Source organism: Petromyzon marinus, chromosome 40, assembly GCF_048934315.1.
Source record: "Petromyzon marinus isolate PM22_M1 ecotype Great Lakes invasive population chromosome 40, UKy_Petmar_22M1.pri1.0, whole genome shotgun sequence".
In the NCBI taxonomy this organism is placed as follows: domain Eukaryota; kingdom Metazoa; phylum Chordata; class Hyperoartia; order Petromyzontiformes; family Petromyzontidae; genus Petromyzon; species Petromyzon marinus.
Genome location: NC_133706.1, coordinates 7,193,996 through 7,217,384, shown reverse-complemented (window position 1 = coordinate 7,217,384; position 23,389 = coordinate 7,193,996).

The window sequence follows — 23,389 nt, the reverse complement described above, 5'->3', positions numbered from 1 at the left end:
ATCCGTGACCTGATCCCATCCGCAAAGGATGTCATTCCTGACTTACAGTACCCCGGGATTTACAAATTGAGCTGCACCTGTGGTGAGTGCTATATCGGGGAGACGAAACGACATATCTTTGACCGAATTCGCGACCACAAATCAGATTTGAAACACGGCAGAATGAATTCTTCTGCCGTAGCTGATCACTGTTTCAATGCTGTGGGTGATCACGATATAGTTTTATCCGATACCAAGGTTCTCTGCAAACCTACCGGTTTTTATTAGAGAATTGTCCACGAGGCAATTCAGATTTACAAACACAGACACAATTTCAACCGAGAGGATGGTTTCAAATTAAGAAATCACTGGAAATATGTTCTAAATCAAACCAAACATTAAACTAATTTTCAATGGTACAGTATATTTTTTCAAGTAGTGGTATCCCAAACTTTCACAGCTGCTTATTTTTTCTTCACACCAACATTATGTAAACTCCCCCCCCCCCCCCCTCGCCGGTCCAACATGTGCACCCTAAGTACATCATGCTCATTTTTACGCTAATTCCTTTGTCAAGGAGTTTTTTGTTTCCTCCCACACAGCTTAAAGGACGCGACCTGGGCTTGGCTGTTTTCACTCCAACGCTGTCCTCTGGACAGTCCAGTCCCTTCACCTGATGAAGGCCACTTGTGTTGTGGCCGAAACGTCGTGATTTTTGTTGTTTTATTTTTTTACCTACGTGACTTTACCGAATAAAACCAAAGAGTATGGATCCTTGCAGTCACGAAAGCTTCAAATCTAGAGTCGACAATCACTAAGGACATTCGTATTTGTGTTGACACTCTTTTACTATAAAATGTCACGTATTTTACAAAAAGTCCATAAACTCTTAGCACTAATGTTATGCACATTATCGCGTCTTTTTAGACTGAAAATTTTTCGAAAAAATATTTTTCAACCAATTTACATGCTGCACGGCCATCCGTACCCACAGCACATCCCCTTGCTCAGGCCGAACATTTTAACCATCTGATTTCCCCTTGTCGAAACCAACTAAGCACCCACGATCGGTGCAAAAAGCCAAACCAAAGGTCTTTATTTTTTTCATTTCAAAATGAAAAGAGCTCGGGATCAAAACCGCCAAGTCACGGTGAAGCGACGTTCACTCCGAGCGCTCTCGCACACCCGGGGGGTGCATGCCGTGAGCTGAACTCAAAGATCGTAAACAGATCCCATCGCTTCGACCGAAGAATCCTTTGCATCTGCCCATGTGGTGTGTGCATTTTATGGTGCGCTGCGGTGTCGTAGAACATGTGGGTTTTCGCAGGATGTTAAAAAAACGAACGGCTAAGGAATGCAAAAAATGGGTGCGTATATGAAATATATCGATGAGGTGGGTGGGATTATGTATTTATTTGCGATGCCTGCAGCTCGACGAATCATAACGGCACGTTATAAGTTAGAGTGCCGTTCTTCCATGTGCCAAAATCTACGTGTGGCTGCTTTTTTTCGAAGAGCACTTATGTAATATTGTTTGGAAAATATTCACTATTCTGGCCCAGTGAGATTTTAATCTTGACCTTTTCCACATTAGAACATTTCAACATTGACGTAATACCTTTTTTGTTACAAATACCAATTAGTTTACCACAAAAGCCTCACTGGGTGTTTAAGATGTTTTGCGACAGGGTCCTGTGTAATATGTGCGTTCATATGTTTTCGATATTTGGCCATGTGGCCGCGTGGTGGTTTGAGTGCTCAACTTAAATCCAGAAGAACACGAGTTCAAATCTCGAATAGAAATCGATTCATCACATCGTTCCTCCAGCGTCATTAAAGTACCACTCTATGAACACTCAACGGCGGTTGATATGTGGAGTCCACATCCCAATCAGTGATTCCCTTCGAGGTGGAAAAAATGTGAGCACCACTTTGTTGGGAGTCAGCGATGGGTCATCCCATGAGAACTACTCAGCCCCTGCGTTGCGAACATTGAAATTCGCGCAAAGTGGCTCAGGGGCACATGCCACCGTCACGCAAACTCCACCGGTCACCCATGCAGCAGCGGTGGCTTTTGCCGAAGCGTCGAACGAAGGTGATCACCACATGGGCGCGCTTTCAGATGCGCTTCTGCGGCCGTCTGAAACGCCCTTCCTTCCGGCATTAGGAAGCCACTGGATCTATGCACTTTTACATAATCTCGAGTAAATACAAATTTTTCAAGATCTGCTTTTTGTGTGTACTTGTTTTTGTCCGTCCCCCGCACCTACGAGGAGCACGGTTGGCTACGTACGGTGCGAAAGAAGTTCAACGTGCAATGCAAACGGCTTAGCTGTCGGGTGTGTAGGCGCTGCAACTGCAATCGGGGGCCCACGCGTTAGAGGAGCCCAGGCACTGGGTTACGAAGGGGGAGGGGGTGGGGGTGAGAAGAACTGGGGGTGGGGAGGGGGCCGATTTAATTCTATTGACAAGGAACCCCATGTCAACCGAACTACGGAGCCACCCACTGAATCCCTGCTTGTTTGAGCGACGGAGATACCTTGACTATTTAATTAGACAAAAGGCAAATACAACATGCTTCAAAGTCAATTAAAACCTAGCGTCTAATGAGATTGCTTATGAGAGCAAAAATGTAATTACTTTCATATACAATGGCTGCAGCCACAAAGGCTCTGCACTCAATTATAAACGAAGTGCGATATAAACGAAAAGCCAACACGCGTCTGCGAAGTGATTCATCACTTATAGGGTTGCCACAGTGTGGCGATTCTGGACATCTGTGAGAGAAAGAAAAAGCTTCGTAGCTCATCGGATTTCTCCAGTCTAAATGACGATTCTGAAATTAAGATAAAGAAAGATTCGATTATATGTATCACGCGCCATACGATCCCAAATATCATACCGTCCGTTTTGCTAAATATCAAACCGTGATTATAATTAAAATTTTAATGATCACACTGTCATCTCATTTATTAAATGCTTTGTCATGTAATGAGCAACGATAACTATCATGACGTCCGTTTTGCTAAATATCACAGTGATTATAATTATGGCAATGCATTTAATAAATTGCATGAAAGTGTGAACATTAAAATTATAGCCACATACATACAGTATGTATATATTACCCATTAAATGAATGCTTTGTTAAATGTTTTCCGGAGTCATTGGAAGCATGATGGTTATCTGCCACCGTTGTTTTTGTACTGACACTCACCTGACCGCTCACCAGTCGTCTCAGCTCACCCTCACCACTCACCAGATTGCACAATACAGTCCAGTGAGTTCATGAGCCCAGACAAGATCTTTCTCGAGTCGGTACCACCTGAGGTGGCATGACCTTAGTTGTTACAATTCTTCAATGTGTCCACGAACAGTGCATTGTGTGATAACCATTGAATTAAAGTGGAATATAAAGCCGCTGTAAGTACATCGAAAAGGCTAAGTAAAGTTTTGATTTAAAGCTTTCGTGACTGCAGGGATTCATATTCTTGGTTCTTTCGGTAAAGTCGCGTAGAAGGGAAACAATGAAATAATTAAAATATAAAACAATAAAATAACATTGAAAAAAATATGCGATGAGTAAAGTTGTCACTACCTTAGGTGGTTCACGATTTCTGCTCCGGCCCATGGACTAATTGGTAAAGCCCATTGAGATCACCCCTCCAAAACCGGCCGCGCAGATGCCGCCGCCGGAGGCTGCTGCGATTTGACCCCCGGGGAGATCTCGGCAGTGGCGACTCTCACGCTCCGCTGTTGCCACACGCAGGCGGTAATACGCACGGGGCGTTGGATCAGCCACGTGGTGCGACGCGGTGCCACTGACGACTCTGTCGTGTCGTCGGCGCTCGGTGGTATCGCGACAAGAGATGCTTTGTTACCGTACGCCACTTTTGTGTCGGCAATTGAGATGGCCACGGTTACTTATGGGGCCAAGTGTCGTGCGGTCCTTTGAATACAGCTCCTGGCTGCTATCCAGGAACACATTCCCCCCCCCCTTCACTCCCATACATGCTGAGTGAGCGCATTTGGCTACATGTGGAATTTTTTCCCCAAATGTGTAAAATATGTATTTATTTTACTGCATGTAATTGGCTCTTGGATGCTGCCGTGATGTTCGCGGTTTGCACAGTGGACCCACAAGCACAGAGGTCACTCGCTCACTCTCTCATACTCGGCAGTTGAAGCCGCGGCCTATCATTCGTCCGGGGTCGGTAAAATGGATGTCGAAAGTCAACGCTAGTCCCCGTCGTGAGAACGTGGAATCTGCACAACCAGCTGAGGGCCCCAATGGAAACGTTTTGACCTGCTGAGCTGAGAATGTGCCAGAATAAATAATTACAGAGAGTGTATTCAATTCATCCGTGCGGAGATTTGATTTGTATCTCCTATATGCATAGGCTTTCTGTGGGTACTCCAGTTTTCTCCTAAATGATGTCAAACACATTAACAGAATCGGCGAAACATCCCAAATTGCAATACCTTATTGAGAGAAAAGGTCTCAGTGAGGCTTTCCTTTATGAATCGAGGACATTATTATTTTGCTTGGTACAGTTATCCTCCTTGTCATCGTCTTTCCACCTCAATCAACAACATGGACACCAACTTATTGAGACTAACTACTTTGTGGGAATTTCGAGGCGGCTGCCCCATTAACCCGGATTGACGCACCCCTGACCCAACATTCCATTGGTGGGAGAGCCTCGAGGCACGGCGAGGCATTCCGGGATCAACAAATAAAGAGGCATTATTTGCATTACTTGCGACCAGCGTTCGTTTTTTTTGGTTGTGTATTTGCACACGTGCTCAACGCAACAAGTGAGCTAAGTTTTTTTATTATCTCCCCCCCCCCCCCACAAATAGAGCGAACGTGTAATGTGCAGAGCCCCCGTTTTACACGGCGGTGTTTAAGTGACAGCACTGAGGAGTCATTTGTTCACCAGTGCCACTTTGAGGGGCTCCCCCAGAATGCTTGTTGTTGAACGCGGCAAGTGGCTAATGGCTAACACGTGTCAGATTTACTCTGATGCAGCCCGGCACGGACGAAGTCTTTGAGCTTGAATGCGGACTGTAACAAATGGCGTGGGTTAGGTGTCGTAAATTGGTAATTAAATACCCGCAAGAGATTCATTTTCGGTCGGGTCTGTCCAGGTCGGTGACCCCGGTCAGAGTCCCATCTTTTGCAAAGGCAACAGTGGTCATCCTGAGGGGAAACTGGCCCTCAGAATATTAAAATAGATGTCCCAACGCTGCTAGCTCATTATTCCGCAATTGAACAGAGAGACACTCGTTTTAAGGACGCAATATGTCGCTTGCTTTCATTCGACGTTTGCTACCGTTGGGGAGCGTCGCCGGCTTTCTTACTGGCTTGAGAGTCAAACTCCACAGCAGGCCAGTGGCTTTGGTTCACTCGTGATGAGGATCGTCAGAGTGTTGTAGCCACGAGACTTACAGTCACGAAGAACCTGAGGCTCCCTCTGCTCGATGCGTGACACCAGTCTACCTCTGGGGCCATCATTCTCCGAGGGCCAAATGTGTAAAACGCGTGCTCTATTTGCAATTATATTTATGAGCTAACGTTCCTTCTTTAAAATCATCATCGTTGTAATCACCCACGGTCCATCCATCTACTCCGGCTCTGTAATGTAACAATGTGCATACATACACACACCTGCACACTGGCTCTGTAATGTAACAATCTGCATACATACACACACCTGCACACTGGCTCTGTAATGTAACAATGTGCATACATACACACACCTGCACACTGGCTCTGGTTTCGTGGCCTTACATTCCTTCGCTGTCATTGTTATTGACCGCCGGCCATGATTCCTTCTGGCAGTGGCGGGTCCTTGACAATCGCGCTCACTTTCCTGCATCGGGTAACGGGCCACTCTTCTCCGGTGAAAGGCGTAGCAAAGAAGCAGAGGGCAAAGTCTAAGCGGGATGCTGTGGTTCCTCGCGACCTAGCCAGACGCCAATGTGCTAAGTCTAACCGTGGCACGCGCGTATTGGAAGCAGATGGCGCTAATGGGAAAAAAAATCTTTGCCAGACATCTATCAAGCACTCGCCAGCAGAAAAGAGGTGGCTTTGTTTGCGAAGGAACACCCATGGCTCTGTATTCTTCTCACAGGCTCCCTCCTCCACACGGCGGCGGCGGCGGCAGCGGTGGCGGTGACGTGCGGTTGCATAACCTTTGACGCCTTGAATGTGTCGGGCTGGTGGATCACCCAACGATGGGGGAGAGAGATGCGCTGGGGGCAAGCCACCGGCGGGACGTTGCTGATGTGTGCGTTGACAGCTTGATGTCCGCCCTGCGTCGCGTCGCTTTCTTCTTCCACTCGGATGGATTGCTCGGCGAAGGAAGCGCTCGTAGACACCTGAATTCAACGCAGCAAGAAAAAGAAAAAAACATGCGATGAGTGAAATAAAATGAACAAATTCGTACTCTTTGGTTCTATTCGGTAAAGTCACGTGGGCAAAAAATTAAAAACAACAAAAATCACAACGTTTCGGCCACAACACAAGTGGCCTTCATCAGGTGAAGGGGACCGTACTGTCACGAGGACACCGTTAGAGTGAAGATGTACGGAAATACTTTAAACGTGCGGGTAAATGTGCAGCCCTGAAAATGCCTTGCTCACGTCACTGCTGTCAGAATGGTCCCCCACTGGAGGGAGTGATCTAGTAAGGGGGAGCTCTCTAGAGGGTACTTTTGGCCAAATCTTCCATGCTGACCAAATGTGTTTTGAACGTGCAGGAGTATCCCCCACTTTATCCCACCGCACGTGACTTGCCTGCCGACCATCGACTCGCAGTGGTGAACCCAATAATACCGCTGGATGTATAGAGGCTGGGGATTGGGGGGGTGGGAGGATTTAAGAAACTTGAACCTTTGTTTAATTAGCATGCGGGAAGATTGAACCGGCGACCTCTGGACTACATGTCTGGCGCGCTGCTAACCGTTCCAACACCGCGGCAGCATTTCCTTCAACAGTTCAGGGAACCAGTTATGACAACAGTTTAGCCACTACATAGAGACAATCTATGTTATTTACTCTGAAATTACGATGTGTTTTAAGTAAGTAATCATGTTAAAAAGAGGGCCTCCGAATCTCGTAGTACGTGTGCAGTCACCCAACAAGGACGGTTTGCAATAGAATAACACAATTTATTTTGAGATATAAAAATTTTAATTAAACTACGGCTGGATATGCCACCATTTATTTTGTTGTGCCATTAATTTTACTTCATGAAGCCAGAATATTAATGCGTTAAAAACACCGACTGCGATTATTTTAAAGGGCTGTCGGGGGGGAGGGGGGGGGGCGAATGTTGAAAGGAAAACAACGAATTGTATTATTTAACATCCTACATTTTTTGGCTTTCCATTGCAAAAACCTTTTTTTTTCCAGAAGCCGTAAAGTCACTGCGTAAAAAATATCAGAACTGGCATTAGTTTATTTCCATAACAATGTGCCGTCAGCTATGCTCGTTCATCCTTAGTTTGTGACCTTTGTAGTTTCACAAATTCCCGTTGCTACTTTGACTTATTTCGCGAGCGTAACGAATTATAATGTCTGGCCCTTTGTAAGTGCACAGATGGATGAAGACTTCTACACTACGTGGGTCGTGGGGGATCTGGGTGAGCAGGGTTTGTCCGTACTTCACGACGCTGGTCAATGCGGGTTGGTGAAGTGAGGAGTGGCTCCAGGCCCCGTTTAGACTTCACTCACCGCTGTTGTGAGCCTTGGCTGGGGTTCGAACTTATCTTCCAGGGGTTCGAAGCACAGTTGGACCAACCGCTGTGCGATCACTGTCGTGCTATTTCACCACTGCAAAAGAAAAATTCACAGGGGTGCAGCAAAGAGAGGGGTGGTTTCAGAGTTGGGATGATTAGTTCACTGATGAGAAAACACACGTATTATTATTCCACCTGTCAAAGTTATGATTCATTTTATGGTTGTATATGATATGGCCAACTGGTGCAGAGGTCATCGCACTGAGCTAGCGATCCTGTGATCCTGAGTTCGAATTCCGTTTCGGTCAGGAGTCATGGTTAAACCGGGCTCTCAAGTGTAGCGAGCTCATGGTCAAGTCAAGTTTATTTGTTTAACCAGGCGATAAATAAGGAGGCGAGGATAGAATCTCATTTACGAGAGCAACTTGGTCTCAGCCCAGTAAGCAATACCTCTACCAAAAAAATGGTAATCCCAAATTTGTTTTCCACGTCATTAGGCTAAAATTATGTCTCTGAGATATAAAAAGTTACGAGTTTGACTGTGATGTGGAAATCTCGTAGAAGAGTGCATGTGAAAGTGAGACCCCCGACTGTGTTTAGGATTAATATGGAAACTTGAAGGATATTTTTTTTCCCAGAGACATCCTTAAACAAATAAAATCTTCCACAGCTAAATCTTGACTTAAGCTTTCGCGACTGCAGGAATTCATATTCTTTGGGTCTTTCGGTAAAGTCACGTTGATAGGTTCAAATAAGATAACAAAAGAACAAAAAACTAGATTTGAAGTTTTCGTGACTGCAAGGATCCATACTCTTTGGTTCTATTCGGTAAAGTCACGTATGTAAAAAATAAAACAACAAAAATCACGACGTTTCGGCCACAACACAAGTAGCCTTCTTCAGGTGAAGGAACAGAACTGTCGGAGTTTACATATCAAACTCCTTTGTCAAGGTGCCTCACTTCTCTCACCCAGCTTAAAAGACGCTACGAATCTTAGCAGCGTTCATTGAAGCTCTGTCGTCCCGACAGTTCTCTTCCTTCACCTGAAGAAGGCTACTTGTGTTGTGGCCGAAACGTCGTGATTTTTGTTGTTTAATTTTTTTACCTACGTGACTTTACCGAATAGAACCAAAGAGTATGAACAAAAAACTACGTTTCGATTGCAACACAAGCGGTCGCCATCCTGATGACCCAAAGAATGTCTTCCAAAGTTGTTTTGCGGTGACGCTGCTCAGCGAGATTTATGATGAACAGATTGTTCGTTTCGTGACATGATGAGCGCAAAATACAATAATAGATTACAATAAAGGGCTGAGATTGTGCAAATCCAATGTACGTCCGCAAATGGTACTCCCATCTGTTTTCTAAGTGCGTTAAATGTGGTCTGGCACAGACGCACATCTGTAGCGTGTGGGACAATTGATGCATCCCATACGTTGTAGGGGCGACACAATGGCAAGATGTTCACTACCTCGCCTGATATGCAGAAGGTCGTGGGTTTAATTACAACCTTGACGCCTGCTGTATATTTAAAGTTTGCGTGTTTTCTCTGTGGTCGCGTGGATTTTTATCCGGGTCCTCCGGTTGTTCCTCCACATGTACAAACGCGTTTAAAGGATTTGCCGGCTATACATTTGCACATCATAAGTCACTTCGTTGAGCTATCATTTGTGGCCAGGTCGCTTCTGAAAAAAGAGCTATACAGCTGAGTGGGCCTTACCTGGTAAAATAATTTTGTTTAAAGAGTTTTAGTTTACATTTTGCCATTTCTCTGCTAATTTTGCGAAATTCTGACAAACACGGAGGCAGTTTGTCAAATTTGCCACTGACAATGATACGCACTTGGAGCTGACAGAAGTGATTGAACTCCTTGTGTCTATGAGAAATTGAGTTTCACCGCGATAGGGCGAGAGAGCACATTTATTATTTCACATGATTTGAATTTAGATTCCTCCGTTGTGGTCAGCTCGCAAACGACGAGGCCATTTTTACTGTCAAATTCCTCCATCTGTGTGCTTTGTTTTGTCCAATTCATACTCCAATCGTGCCATCGGTGACATTTTCTGCTCCGGAGAACTCTTTTTTTCACATGGCAGTCGATCAAATATTTTCTCAGAGATGGAGTTTTGCCATATTAAGTGAAGACCCAAACTTAATGTGATGGGGTTATTATTTGTTATCGCATAGCAACTGCCTGGATTCAAACCCAGGCACTCGGCGTTTCTTACCATTTCCCCCTGCCACAAGGAATGTAGACCTTTCACCGCTGACTCATGGGTTTAAGCGGGATATGATCACCGCCTCGACGACGCTGATGTGAGCGAGAACTTTCCTTTCACTATCCCTGACACCCAGCGAGGTCACCACCGAATTGGTACGTGACAAACCTTACTAATTGGCTGTGTCGGGTGGTGGCGGGTTTAACGACGCATTTATGTTTTTACACGATCTAACACCCCCCACAAGGAATGTAGACCTTTCACCGCTGACTCATGGGTTTAAGCGGGATATGATCACCGCCTCGACGACGCTGATGTGAGCGAGAACTTTCCTTTCACTATCCCTGACACCCAGCGAGCTCACCACCGAATTGGTACGTGACAAACCTTACTAATTGGCTGTGTCGGGTGGTGGCGGGTTTAACGACGCATTTATGTTTTTACACGATCTAACACCCCCCAAAAAAACTGTATTATGGAGCTCACCTCCGTTGACATTCCTGAACCAAGCGCAGGAATTCCACAATCGTACGGATGGGGTTCAGTACTTCCCAGGGATGACCACTGTTGACTTTCAACGAAATAACACTCGTTGTGCGATGTTGAAGCCATTAATCAAGCACTCCCAGACAGCACCACCCATCTGCAAAATGTTAAACGTTGTCCCCATGATGCGCTGTGTTTTTCTTTCTCCGGTTGCTTTAAACCTATAGTTTATATCGATCAATCATGTCGTGGAGGATCGGGAGCAGCAGGAGTGGGAGAAAAGACGGAGCTTTTCTCAAAGCCTGGCGGACCGGCAGCATTAAAACGCTGCCCATTTGGCAAAACAACTCCCCAGCAAAATCATGATTTCACTTATTGTCATGCGTCACCGGCCAATTTTGTCCTGGCAGAACACTTTGTTTGGTGCGACCGACCATTGCTGTGAAGCAGGCGGTGCAGAATTTGTTTTTAATCTGTTTACAATAATTTTCAAACACGATGTTCTGTCCATACGTATAGAGTGTTCAGTGCTCAAACATTATCGATTGATTGATTTTCCGATGAAAATACATCTTGAACGGCCCTCAACAGCATACCGTACTGCAAAGGATCTCCCGCTGGATTTGTAATCCGGAGTTGGCCACTTCGGTTCAATCTCCCGATGCATCGGTGGAAACAGTGGCTGGGGTTTTCTCAAATATCCCTTTTGCACTCACCAGCCAAGCAGTACCGATGGGTTCGCTACAGCGAGTGGATCGGTAGGTCGCGTGTAACCGGTGTGGTGAGGCCCTTCTGCCTGCGTGCATGGGTAAGGAAGTGCAGGACTGCGCCGTTTAACTTGTTATGAGGATTTGCTGGTTAACCTGTAAGACTTAACATTGGAAACGCAAATTGAAAGTAAAAGCAGTGACTCGCGTGTTCCTCTTGCTATGGGAATGTGGAGTTACCAATCGCTGGCTCATGGCGGCCAATAAGGACAAGCGCCGTCCCATGATTATTCGAGCATGGTGGCAATTGGGATTTTTTGTTATTGGTTTGGATTTGTTTTCGGTTTAATGGGACATGCTTCTCAGCAGTTTAGTAAGGATTACTTTTGAAAAGTAATCACTTTATGATGATTTATAGGAGTGATCGCTCAATCTGTGAGTTTTTTTTTTGGGGGGGGGGTTAGATCGCGTTAATATAAATGTGTCAGTTTAACACGTAGGTTTTCAAGACCAATATTATCCATAATACAGGTTTTTTGGGTTAGATTGCATGAATATAAATGTGTCGTTTAACCCGCCACCACCCTACACAGCCAAACATTAAGGTTTGTCACGTAAACAAAACATGACAAGAGTAATTCCTGCAGTCACGAAAGCTTCCAATCTAGTCTAAAACATGACAATTCGTTGCTAGTGTAATGACAGGGTGACATCTGTTGGCCTAATGGGGTAATTGCGGTCATGGGAGTATTACGTAATGCCTTATTACAAGGGGGGCGTGTCTGGGGTAAAGGTGAAAGGCGGAGTTAGTCCAGAGGCTCCGAGAACCTGCTCGAAGGTTCTGGAAGGGGGCGTGGCCAGAGGCGGGGCTTGGCCACACCGGGGCGTATATAAGGGGGGCCCGAACCAGAGGTTCGGTGCTGTTGCGGGTCCTGGGTCCTGGCTGCGTTGCTGCTCGTCGTCATCTCTTCGTCTCCGACCACGTGGCCGTTCTTCTGCAAGACCCTCTCCGTCGCCGTCGCTGCGCTAGTCGGACAGCTAGCATAGCGTTTTCCGGAGATGGGCTATGCGTTAGGATCGCCTGTGTGTAGCTGTGTTACGCAATGTATCACCCCGTGTGCTCTTAATAAACAAGAAGCCTTCTACTCGGCGTGTCTCGGAAGTCGCTCACTACACTAGTACAGCAGCACCGGTGTGTTAAAAATCAAATTCACAACATTCACAATGTTCATTTACAGCCAGCCTAATCAGGCGGGAGCTAGAATTGTAATTACAGCCAGCCTCATCAGGCGGTAGCCAGAACTGACAATTATGCTCCCGAGAGCCCCCTCTAGAGGGGTATTTTGGCCTCCTCTTCCACGCTGGTCACATGCCTTGAAAGAAGGTGGCACAACCCACACTTTACCCCACCACGACGCGTGGCCTCCCGATCGACTTGACTGGCCTAATGGTGAGCGGGGGCGGACAAACGCCGTGGGGGATTTTTAGGCAACTTGGCAAAAATTGTTTTCAGTTGCCGTGCCGAGAGATTGTAACCGGCGACCTCTGGGACTGGACGTCCGGCGTTCTGCCCATGAACACCGCGGCAACATTCGCGGGGGAGAAGAATGAGGTGGCAGACAGACGTGGACGTGCAAGCACCTGGGTGGTCTTTGGCTGCACAGTGACAATCGCGGTTACTTATGCCAGAATCAAAAAAGTCTGGAAAATAAAATAAAAAAAACCTATGCCCGTGTCATAAAGACCACCTGCCGACTATTTACCTAACTTTACTCTGCCACGGCCATGTCTAAACAATCGCAACTTGGGACCCAAATCCTGGTTGGACACCCAAACAAATTCTTTACGCTCCGCCGTGCAGCAGGTTGTTCTCAGACAGAGAGTGAGGGATGCCTGTAAATTAATATCTCTTGGGCAGAAATATAGACGATACGTTAAATTGGCAGCTAGGGGTGTGGAGCTGTCGCGCTATTGGTCAGCACACTGCACATGCACGTGGAGTCCGGTCTTTCTTGCAACAGCGGCTTTTGACTGGGCCATCGAGCAAAGACGGTCACCACATCGCGTGCTTTCAGATGCGCTTCTGCGGCCGTCTGGAAAGTTCTTCCTTCCAATATTAGGAAGCCACTGGAGCTATGCAGAATTGCTTTTTGTGTTTTAGTTTGTTGTCCTACCCCCGCACCTCCGATGTGCACGGTTGGCTACATACGGTGCGAAAGAAGTTCAGCATACATGCAATCACCCACTCACTTCGCCAACTCACGCACCCACTCGTACAACCACCACACAACAGCTCACGACCACACACTCGCTCACACGCCCACTCGCAGAATCGCAAAACCACTCTCGCACAACCGCGACACTGTGGGTCACAACGCATCGCTTGCTCCTGAAATTCCTTCCCATTGTATCTTTACCCGAGCCCTTAGAATGACCTTGCTCAATCCAAGAAACGTGTTGCACTCTAATCTATTACAACTGCGATGATGCTGTTTTGTTGCTGGCCGTATTGACGTGCTTGGCTTTTGGGTTGTGCTCAGCGACTGTGTGAAACATTTTTTTTACGAGTTATAACCCCCCCTGTTTTTTTTTCCCATCTACAACCAGTGTCTGCCCCCACTCCGCCCCCGCCCTCCCGACTTGTAAAATTATCATTGTGACATTGAAAAACGAATATTGAGACTAGTTTAAGATGGTTTTGATTCACAAATCAAAGTGTTAACGTGTTCAAAGCATTTAGGCGCAGCGCTAACTTATATTGGCAGCCCCGAAAGGAGCGGTAACAAGTCCACGTCACAACGTAGGGCCCAATCGCTCCCCATGCTCTTCGCGGTGGATGTTAAAGGTCACGTGACATCATTCAAGGAACAAAGAAGGTCACTTTGTGCCAGTGTTCATGGTGCACATTTTCCAATTTAAAAAAAAAATTATTACAAATTACTCGATTTCGAAAAAAATTAATATTCTAAAACCTAGCTAGATCATCCTGAAAAACAGCCTTGAGAGTCTGAGGCTTTACTGGGGTAAATAATTATAATCCACAGCACAACCACTGTCATCTTCCTGCAAAGTAGTTCTCGTTTTCTTGATTGTGAGTTGAACGATTTTCACCCCCATTCTCCACCCAGGGGACAGCTTCATCCATAACTGCATGTTAAGCGGTTTCTTTTTTCCTTTTGCTGAAACACCAAGTAGCATTTGCAGGCTCCGGCTCGCCACACGTCAGGAAATTTATTTTAGCGCCCGTGCCTAGACTGTGCGCACATGGAGCGGAAATTCTTAGGGCGTGAAGTTTTCCACTCCGCTGGTGCGCTCCCCTCTCGGTGGCCGGGTCAAACTTGTGGCGGATTTGCACGTAGCTCCCGAGTCAATGTGGCCCTTATTCCGAAGGAAGGAAGCGGTAACAGATCGCTCGTTAAAGCACGTGTGCTCTTGCCTGAACGTGTGTGTGTGTCGTGACGATTGCGATTTTTTTTTATATATAGCGCCCGATATAAACGGGGGCATCACAAAACGCTTCATTGCATCCCATCGTCTCATCACATTTAAAAAAAAGGGGATCCCCCAGTGGCAGCCGTCCCTGTGGGCACAGGGTGATTCAGCATAAAGGGGCTATGTCAGTAGGTCTATACCAAGGTGGGGTTATGTCGGTGGGGTTAATTTCAGTGGGGCTTTGTCAGTGGAGCTATGTCTGGGGTTATGTCAGGTGAACGCAGGGCTCACACAAGCGCTCCCTCGACGGCTCAATCCAACTCACAGATGTCGCTTAACAACCAGTCACATTCTGCATGACACCAAGATAATTCTTCCTTTCCTATGGCCAACAAAGAGCAACTACTAGGGATTCCCTTCTAAGTGATTTAGCCATTCGATCGCTTTGTCTGAGAGTTGGTGAATCGCAGACTAACTCACCCTAACCACCCACCGACCGTGGATGATTGGGATGGGTGAGGTCACTGCAAAGTTACGTGGTCCACAATTTGGTATTTGTGTCCACAGCCACAAACAGGCGAGTCCCAAAAAGAGACATTGAGAATCACTGGGGATCTGCACACGGATAAACCTGTAGATTCAATCGGGGCAGCATAGAGTTGTATATATTTTTTTTGTAAGAATATGTTAAATAGATTTGCGTAAAATTAATTTTAAAAAGTTGACAACAGCCGTAAACCTTCTGCAGAATTATATGAGTGAAAAAATACATTACGTTATTATTTATTTACAACAAAGGTTTTTGCTACGTGATCACTTTACTTAACTTTCACTCCACAGACTAACACATGCATCCACACAAACGCACGCTTGCATATAACAAAAACAACATAAAGGTTTTAACTATTCATATGTGTAGGCGTAAATGCATACGCAACAATTGTATATATAGATATGCATTCGTATGCAACAAAACACGTTAATATATATGTGTAGATAGACTCCCACAGGTCTATGTCACGTGAGGATGGTGGTGGTGTGGCCGGCCTCAAGCCTTGCCTCATTTGTATCTCCATTCATGATCTTCACCCACTGTACCATGTGCCCCTTTAAGGCTGAGGTTACCTAGGGGAGGCCCAGAACCGGTTCAGATGTCACCACTGATGTCAGCCGTGGTCGGGAATCAAACTCAAGTCACCAGCTTTGTAGCAAGGTTCGCGATCCTACACACACACTGTTGGGGCAAATGCTGTTAGCAAGCACCTATGGAGAACGACACGAGGCACAATATGTGGTTGGAACCAAGCCCGGCCGCCTTTGTTTCCACATTGCTAACGCTTACGTACCGTACTAGACATTCTTTGAATGCTGAATTCATTCAGGGGAGGGCCCAGGGCAAGTTCAGATATCGCTCGGCGCTGATGTTAGCCGAGGCCGAGATTTCGAACTCGGATCGCCAGATCTGGAGCGAGCTCACCACTCTATTTGGCGCTCTTCACGACGCTCGCACGCACACAAACACGTGCACACCTACAAGTACATGCGAACACGCATTCGTTTTCCCAAGGAATTGCACGTCTGAAAATGCTTTGCACGTTAATGACACGTTTGCTCTCCTGCGTTCCACCGACATGATGCGTCCTTCGCATCCATTGCTGCCCAAAGTCACACCTCAATTATGTTTCCGTTGGCGTGAATGTTCACTCATCGTGGTCTTGATATGTAGTGTGAATATTTTCCTAATTCGCCTATTCCCTTCGCTTGAGTATGTGTGCGCGCGTTTGTCAATTCTGACATTTAAAAAATATATGAATCAGAACTTGCTATGTTTGATTGTTTAAAAAAAAATCAAGAGACGGGTGCAGCCCTGCAATTGCTTGCTCACACCACTGCTGGTGAAATGGCCTCCACTAGAGGGAGCTATTGAGAGCCTGTCTGGAAGGAATTTAGCCTACTCTTCCGCACAAGCCAGAGATTGTGTAAGAGGTGGGAATACCCCACTTTATCCCACACGACTTGCTGATAGACTGCTGGGTGAGCAGAGGCAAACACCTGTACGAAACTTGCTAAACTACTTCTACTAAACTAAACAATTTTTTTTATGTTACCAGGTAAGGCCCAGTTTAACACGTGCGAATGAAGGTAAGGCCCACTGAGCCATAGAACTCTTTGTTAGGAGCCACCTGGCCACGAATTATAGCTCAACGAAGTGGCTTATCATGTGGATATTTATAGCGACCAAATAACCTTACCAGGTAAGGCCCACTGAGCTGTGTAGCTCTTTCATAAGCGACCTGGCTATCACAAATGAGAGCTCAACGAAGTGGCTTATCACGTGGAAGGGCACAGTAGCCGAATACTGTGAACGGATGTTGATTCTCAATGTGGAGGGAAAAAAAACGGGAGGACCCGGAGAAAAATCCACACGACCACGGGGAGAACATGCAAACCCCAAATATACAGCAGGCGTCAGGCTCGTGATCGAACCTACTACATCCTGCATATCAGGCGAGGGAATTAATGTCTCGCCACCTTGGCGCCCCGTTGGTTTTACTTCCACGCCGGGACATTCAATCTATGCAGCGACCTCTGGATCACAAGTCCAATGCCCTGACCATTAAACCCTGACAGAAGCGTCCCCACATTTAAAATGGTACGTTTAATCGTTCATTTTAATGCTCAGACATTGTAAAAAAAAAAGAGTATACTGTAGTAATAGACGCGCGTATATACAATAAATCACTTTTTAATTTATTTATTCTACGTTTGCCAAAAAATGACTAATGGGAAATTTTATTGTGGCAAAGCATTTCATCATTGCAGAGTCTCAGATGTTACTAATAAATGTCAATGTAATGTGATTCCTCATAACACAGTTACCGTTTACAGTCTTCATTTAGTTTTTACAATAATGTGTTCAATGCAGCTTGTAACAGCTGTGCACATGTTTTAATCAGCGAACATTAGTGTGAACGTACTCATACAAAATTGGTCTTATTGAGATGTATGTATGTTGAACTGCTTTCGCGCACCGTATGTAGCCAACCGTGCTAATCCGAGTTGCAGGGGAAGGACAACAAACACAACACACAAAGAGTGGTTCTCAAGAAATGAGTTTTCAATCCAGATTTAAAAGTGCACAGCTCCAGTGGCTTCGTGATATCGGAAGGAAGAGCGTTCCAGACGGCCGCAGAAGCGCTTCTGAAAGCGCGCGATGCAGCGACCGCCTTTGTTCGACGGGCGAGCCACAAGCCGCTGCTGTTGAGGATGGCCCCATTCACGTGGTAGTTTGTGCTGCTTGACGAGATCAGCAAGGTGTGTTGGGGAGATGCTGTGAGTGTGGATGTGTGTGCACGGTTTTCGTGGTCAACTCGCCGTGCTACAAATCCGGTGACCCGTGTTTACTTCCTGGCCACGGCTAGCATCAGTGCCGTGTATCTCAACCGATCGTGTAATCAATGCCATTAGGTCGATTACATCTTCATCACGTCCTTGAATTACCTTCAACTTCTTGTGGTTCGAGAGCCTTATTGTCAGCCAGGTAACTCTACCTAAAGGTAAACTAGGGACAGTCCTCGGTTTACAAACATCATTAGTTCCCGAGGATCGTTCGTAAGTCGAACGGGTCATAAGTCGGAACACAGTAATTCACTGCAATATTTAAATGCCCACACATACACGCAAGCAATCACCTCGAGCACGAGGCTGACTCGTTACATCCCGCGGAGGATCGCTCAGTTGAACAACATCGTTCCGAGGTTTAATTTGCAAGTGCGAGTTCGCGTTGCAAGTCAGTGTTATGGAAGCTACATCGTAATTGCGGGTGGTTCGTAAGTCGGGTGTTCGTAAGTCGATGACTGCTTGCAATCCGTGAATGACTATCTGGAGTAGTGTGTAAACATCAGCACTGGGAAGGCAAAGGTGATTGGGCCCATTGGCATCGTTGCTGGCCACGTCAGCCCTCTCGTGCACCGTGCGGGCATCTCCACAGACTTGATTTGAAATTTCTGTGACTGCAGGAAATTACTCTTTGGTTCTTTCGGTAAAGTAACGTAGAAAGAAAATAAATAAAATCATAGAATACGACGTTTCTATTGCAACACAAGCAGTCGTCATCAGGTAGAACTACATTTGAGAGAGAGACAAAACACAGACACGGAGACGCACAGACAGACACACAAGCAGAAACAACACAGAGACACAGAAAGAGACAACATAGACACACAGACAGACACACAAACAGAGAGAGAGAGAGACAACACAGAGACACACAGAGAGAGACACAACATAGACACACTCTGTGTCATAGATACTGTGTCAAAGACACACAAGCAGAGAGAGACAACACAGAGACACAGAGAGAGAGACACACAACATAGACACACTCTGTGTCATAGACACTGTGTCAGACACACAAGCAGAGAGAGAGACAACACAGAGACACAGAGAGAGACACACAACATAGACACACTCTGTGTCATAGACACTCTATGTCAGACACACAAGCAGAGAGAGACAACACAGAGACACACAGAGATGGACACAACATAGACACACTCTGTCATATATACTGTGTCATAGACACACAAGCAGAGAGAGACAACACAGAGACACAGAGAGAGAGACACACAACATAGACACACTCTGTGTCATAGACACTCTGTGTCAGACACACAAGCAGAGAGAGACACACAACACACTCTGTGTGTCTCTGTGTTGTCTCTCTCTGCTTGTGTGTCTGTCTGTGTGTCTCCGTGTCTGTGTTTTGTTTCTCTCTCAAATGTAGTTCTACCTGATCACGACTGCTTGTGTTGCAATCGAAACGTCGTACTCTATTATTTAATTTATTTTCTTTCTGCGTGACTTGAGCGAAAGAACCAAAGTTTATCTCCACAGGCTGTTCAATAACGGCGCTTTCCCGCACCTCCGATTAGCATGGTTAGCTATGTACGGTGCGAAAGAAATTCAACGTACATACACACATGCTTCATCAGTCTGTGTGGGCTATACAGGAGATCTTTGTTTTTGTGCACGTGTGTGTGTGTGCGCTGCATTCTTAACACTATAAACGCCAAAACATTTCGACAATAACAGCCATCCATTTCCCTGGCACAGCCTGGCCTGTTATATATTTTAATATTATTGGAAATGGTCGCTACGACTTAAAAAAAATGCAACGGTCCTTCCAAAGGGAACTACCACAGTCAAATTGCTTCTGAATCTGCACGGCCTGTTATACAGTGAGGTGGTCCTGTTTGTTTCACGGGACATTCTCTTATGTGTAAGTATTTAGCGCCAACAAATGGGATTCAATAAAGGGCATGCAACAAAACATCAACCAAAAACAGCACGCATATGGAAATGTATTTCATAACGCTCTCCAATATGCGTTTGCCCTCAAAACAATTGATTCTTATTATATTTAAGAATGAGCGCATTGAAGCTGCTCTGACGTACGGGCCAGACGCGTGGACACCTATGCAGGATAATGAAAACAACGAAACGAGTGCGCAAAGAAAGCGATTTGAGAGGATGCACGCTGGGAATGACACGTGGTGAGAGACGGGGGAACTAGCGTGGATTAGAGAGCGTACGTTTGGATAAAAGGGCTTCACGTTGACCGGGAAGAAACGTGCGTGGGTGCTTGGGCAGGGCCATGACACCGCTAGCATAATTCTGAAAGAAAAGAGAAAAAAAACCCCACTAAATATATTACGGTTCGAAAAATTGCGAAACCATCTGAAGGTGCACAGTGCGCTGTGATTCCCACTGTTTGTTTTTGATGTCGAATGCATTGGCCGCATGTATGTGAATCTGCCTCAAAGAGCAATTCACACAAAAAAAAACACGCATTTAGGATAAAGCTGTACGCTTTATTTTTCCTCGAACCTCGAAAACGATGCTTTTGTACGACACAACCTGGAACGTTCCGAAACGTTTCCAATTGCGAGGGATGTGACCTGCTCATAAAATCCACAATTTTATTTTGAATTCGGCAAAAATATTCCTTTATTGTTTAGCACTCGTTTACTCGTCGCCCAAGTGGATATACAGGAATAAACAAGATACGTATTTTGCACCAAGCGGACAAAGCACCGGGCACAGATTCAAACCTTCAAAGCACCATTGGTAATAACATATTTACATGTTATGCTGTCAAGTACAATGAATACAGTATAACATTTGTTGCGAGTTAACATACGTTTCCTTTTAATAAAGTATGCCTTGCAATCCACGTACTGAAGGACTCAGCATCAGCCATGATTTGATGGCAATGTAAATGGGACACAATCTTGTTTTGTGCAATGCTTCGTCTTTCTCATTTTGCGTGTGGCTCTATAATGACACAGTCATTATCTCGAAGACCGACCTGCTGGAAGAAGCGAGCTCGCTTCATAAAACATTTAAAGTATCCCGTTCCATTCAATTGTCTCATATGATTAGCATTTGGCAGTGATAAAAAAATAATAATCAGAATTTTTTAAAGTTAATATAAAATGTGACTGTTACAAATTAAACATTTGCATTGTGAGCTGGGCTATCTGCTTATTTAAGTAATATTGATTACTTTACTTTTTATCGATTCCATTATTTGACTCATCAAATAAAACAAACAAATTTTGGAGGAAAAGAAAAGGCCCTCACCTCTCTTGCCACGTGTGCCGCTGGACAGGACATTGTTTGCAGGACTTTGATGTCATCGGCATCATCAGCCGCATTGCAGGGGGGTTTTCCTGCCTTCGTTAGGCAGGATGTTGGTGTGGTTGCAGTATTAAAGGAGCTCCCCCGGTATTCAACTTCAAATAGTTGATGCCAATGTTGTATTCGATTAATTAACTTAATTGACTCATTCACGCTCAGCTCTACTTATGAGTAAGCTATCGATCACGTGGCACTGTTCAGTTACAAGTTCCAATCCCGGTCGAAGGTCAATTCAGCCACATCATCCCTCCTATGTTCAAATAAAAGCGCGTAACAATTCGCTTGAAGTGAGACGTGGGAGACACCGTGGTAGCGTGTTATTTTCCACTGATATTTTAAGATCAACGAACAGAAATGTGGTCCCCCAACCCCACCACGCTCGTTTGAGCAAAAGGGCACAAGGTGACTTCACGCGGTTACACGTGTTGCTCAGGACGAAGTTGTCATGACAAGTCTGGCCTCTGAGATGGACTGAATCGTGTTCACGCATCACATTTTGGCCCATGAAATATAAATTGGCCAACAACAAAACAATCCCAAGGCAGGATCCTTCCGAAAATTTGCCTTGAAATTCAGCGAAGGCTTTCCAAGATAAAAATCAGATTACAATTTGTTTGCATTCTCATCTACTAAGTTTAGGATATGAACCGGAATTCAAATCCGTGATCTTGAATGCTTTTGCTCATTAGTTTATAATGTAACCCCCTGAGCCACTGAGTAACATGTAAAGCGTGATTTCAAAACACATAAAAATTTGTTATTGCGAATATACTTCTGTAAACGTAAAAAAAAGAACAACGATATAATGCATTCGTGATATAAAGTAATAAAATGGTTGAACAACAATACTTAAAGAAGTACATTTCGTAAGTCCTTTAAAAGATAATTTTTGTTTCTATGTTTTCCCCGATTGCGCTATCGGCCGTCAAGTCACGAGATGCAGTATCCCTTCGGATCTCTCGCACAGCGGTGCAACCCCTTCTCTGTGTCAGGGAATGGCCCACGGAAGTGGGCATCACAGAGCTGCCTCTCAGCTCCCCTCGAGTGACATGTGGTCCACGCAGTAGAGGGCAACATTTCCCCCACTCGCTCCACATCACCTGCGTGATGTTCGCCACAATCCAGTCATAACGATCATTTAAATCTCATTGCCGGAAGCTTGGTCAAATTGAGTGCAGAACTAAAGTTTTGCATAACCAGTTGTGTTTTTTTTTGCTGCAGTCATTGGTGACCGGGCTGAGACATTCAACTCATTACAATTGAGACGTCAATTTGAATCACGGTCAGGCGCCTGAATTTTAACCCAGGATCTCAGCGGTCGTCGGCTTACAAATTGAAAGGTGGAATTTATTATCTGCAGGAGTGGCAGTTTTTCAGAGCGGCACTTAATTTCACATTTTTGATTTAAATCTTTCGTGACTGCAGGGATTCATGTTCTTGGTTCTTTCGGTAAAGTCACGTAGAAGGGAAACAATAAAATAATAAAAATGTAAAACAATAAAATTATCACGACGTTTCGACTGCAACACAAGCAATCATCATCAGCTGTGAAAACCACAGCAAAAAAATTTGAAAAAAGTGGCGGTTATTTTTTGATTGTTCACGCTTACGGTGGCTTTCAGACCGCATCCATTATTTTCGTCTCCCCCCTCCTCTTTTCCGAACATAGATGGACTCGTCCATCTGAACAAACTGTCAAATCGCTCTCCGTGGTGCTAACGTTCAAAATAACCGCCACTTTTTTCAAATTTTCTTGCTGTGGTTTTCACACCTGATGATGATTGTTTGTGTTGCAGTCAAAACGTCGTGACAATTGTATTGTTTTATATTTTTATTATTTAATTGTTTCCCTTCTACGTGACTTTACTGAAAGAACCAAGAATATCATTTCACATGTTTCCCTTCTACGTGACTTTACTGAAAGAACCAAGAATATCATTTCACATGTTTGTTTCACCAACATCACCACTTTTTTTTTTAAAACAGCAATAACATTACTTCAATGAGGTTGCGTACAAGTTTAGCTTTGAAATGTCCGGGGAAACAGTCGTAGCTTGGAAATGTCTGAAAGTTACTTTTCAAAGCCAATCTTATTCATTTCATAAACTCATTCGATAT